We start from the raw sequence: 2,563 nt of genomic DNA, 5'->3' as shown, positions 1-2,563 counted from the left end.
GAGCTTGGGGCTTCTCTGCTGATGGAAGGCAGAGCTGAGGGGGGCTGTTCTCCTTCCCACCCTGCTGTGGTGAAGCCCAGGGGGCTCCCTGGGAGCAGGGGGTGGCAGGGGCTCATGGGGACTGCTGGAAACTCGTGCTGTGTTAAACTGTGCAGGGCCAGGGCTTGTGCCTGCTGGGGAAGGGAAGGGGGGAATCCTTGCTGAGATGTAGAAGGAAATCTGTACTAGCCAATTCCAATAAAGTTGTATTAATCTCTGTTAATCTGTTCCTCTTTTTATTTTGCTAATCTGCTTACTCTCACGGCTGAACACGCTTGCCTTTTCTTGCCTCTTCTATTTTTAATTCTGTTTTCCCCTTCTATTTCTATTCTAAGCCTGGGGTTGGTATTTTGGAGGTGTTGCCTGGCTGTGACCCTGGTTGAAGGGCTGGGCACTTGGTTTTCTTTAAAACCTGCATTGTATAATGGTTTATAGATGTTATGTGCTCTGATGCCTCCCCACCAGCCTGGCTGGGAAGGGTGGTGCCCCTCTCCATATGGGATCTTCCTTGACAGAGGTTGGCTCTGAGTGGCACCTGAACAATGGCCAAAAATTATAAAAAATGGGCACAAGAAATTGTCTCAGCAGCTTGTTTCTCAAGCCCCAGAGGTGAACAGCTGCCAGGCTCTGGCCAAGGCGCTTCCTGCTCTGCAGGATTGCAGGAGTTACCTTAGTTAGGAAGAACCAGATGGCAAGGGAGGATCTGCTGGCCAGTGTGCCAGCAGGCTGGGAAGGGCACTGCAGAGCTGCAGTAACATCACTGTATTTGCATGTCATTTTAATTTGGGTACTCCAATTAAAAACAAAAAAAAAATCAAGGAGAGAGAGAGGTTGAAAAAAATGACCTCTGCAGTGCTTGATTATAGCTGATGAATTAAACCCTGTCAAGAGCAAAAAAAAAAAAAAAAAAGAGAATGGTACGAATCTGTGTGTAGATACTCCAACAGCTATGGGCTAAAATAGAAAATGGATCTGTTTGTAAGGAAAGAGCTGGACCCAGCTGGTAGCTTGCATGGATGGGAAAGTAATGGAAACTTGAGCTTATAAATTACAGGAAAAAAGGAAATGAAAGTGTAATTAGTTAGCTACACCTCAGACAGCACCAGAAGCTCCTCAGAAAGGGGAAGTTCTACTTCGGGTAACTAAAACAAGAGTTAATAATGGCCTGAGCTGATTTTTGCCTTTGGAGCAGGTAAGGAGGGCTGGCAGCCCAGGGGTTTCAAGTGCTCTTGCTTTCACAACCTTGTAGGAAAGGGGGGAAGTAGCTTCAGCATTTCTTTGGTCTGATATTGGTGTGGCCGGTGGTGAAAACTGAGGGGAAAATAAGAACAAATTTTGGGGTGAGGTGGTGCTGGGCGGCTCTCTGTGCTGCCCTGTGTCTTGGGGCACTTGTGCAGTGCTGTGCTGCCCTGAGCCATGACTCACCAGGATTCAGGAGGCAGAGACACCAGGGACAGGGCTCTGTGCTGCATTCCCCGGGCTCCAGGCTGTGCTGGATCCACCACGACGCGTTCCAGAGCAACCAAGGACAGCGGGGCTCCTTCTCCTGCTCCCAGCTGGGACTGGGACACGTCCCAGGGAGCAAGATGCTGCCTGGAGGAGCTGCTGTGCCTCGCTGGATGCTGGATCCCGTGCTGGAGCCACCCTGCACTTACCGTGAGCTGCCAGAGCTCTGCTGTGGCTCCCGAGGGTCTGGGCAGCTGGGCCAGGATTCCTGTTTGGCACCGTGCTTTGTCCTGGGCTGAGCTGGACTTGGTACTGCTCTCTCAAGGCCGTGGCACACTCTGGTCTGTCCTGCTCCATGGAACCATTCCCAGGACCCTACTCCAGTTCCTGACCCTCCTGCTGCCCCACAACTCTGCAGGTGGCTAATTGCCTTATTATTCTTTAATATTCATCCCCTTGTCTTCATATTTCTGTACTTTGGCTGTCCCTCTCCATCCTCCTGCCCTATCCTGCCCCAGCCCTGCTCTGCCTAATTCCCTGCTCACTTCACAAACGCCCCACATATAAACATAACCTTTATTGCACACAGCGCTGGGTTTTTTTTCATAGAAAAAGGTATTAACACATAAGCATTTGCAAATTGAAGCAACTCCTGCTGTTTTCAGAACAGTAAAATAGCATGCAATGTCTCGGAGACGTTCCTTTTTTAAAACCACCGACAAGATCAGGGAGAGAAAAAAAAAAAAAGTCGCTGAGTCTTTCCTTGTGCCCCTTTCAAAATGATGTGAAATATATATATATGTTTACATATATATTATATTTTTAAATCTGTAACATCAAATTCTTTGTGCCCTGGTTTCTTTTTCTGTTCGGAGAAGAAGAAAATAGCTTCATTTATACAAAAGAGTCCGTTATGTACAAGTTTGTTAATTAAATATAAACGGCGCGGGGAAACGAGCAGCATCCGGCGTTGGCCCTACACCAGCGTGTAGGACTTGGAGTAGGCTCCGGCGCCCTGTTTTTGAGACCTGCCTACCCCCGACGTGCTCATCTCCAGCAGCGAGTCCCTGGAGCCCCC

The sequence above is a fragment of the Geospiza fortis genome, unplaced genomic scaffold (assembly GCF_000277835.1).
Source record: "Geospiza fortis unplaced genomic scaffold, GeoFor_1.0 scaffold183, whole genome shotgun sequence".
Lineage (NCBI taxonomy): Eukaryota > Metazoa > Chordata > Aves > Passeriformes > Thraupidae > Geospiza > Geospiza fortis.
This window is presented reverse-complemented; position numbering follows the sequence as displayed.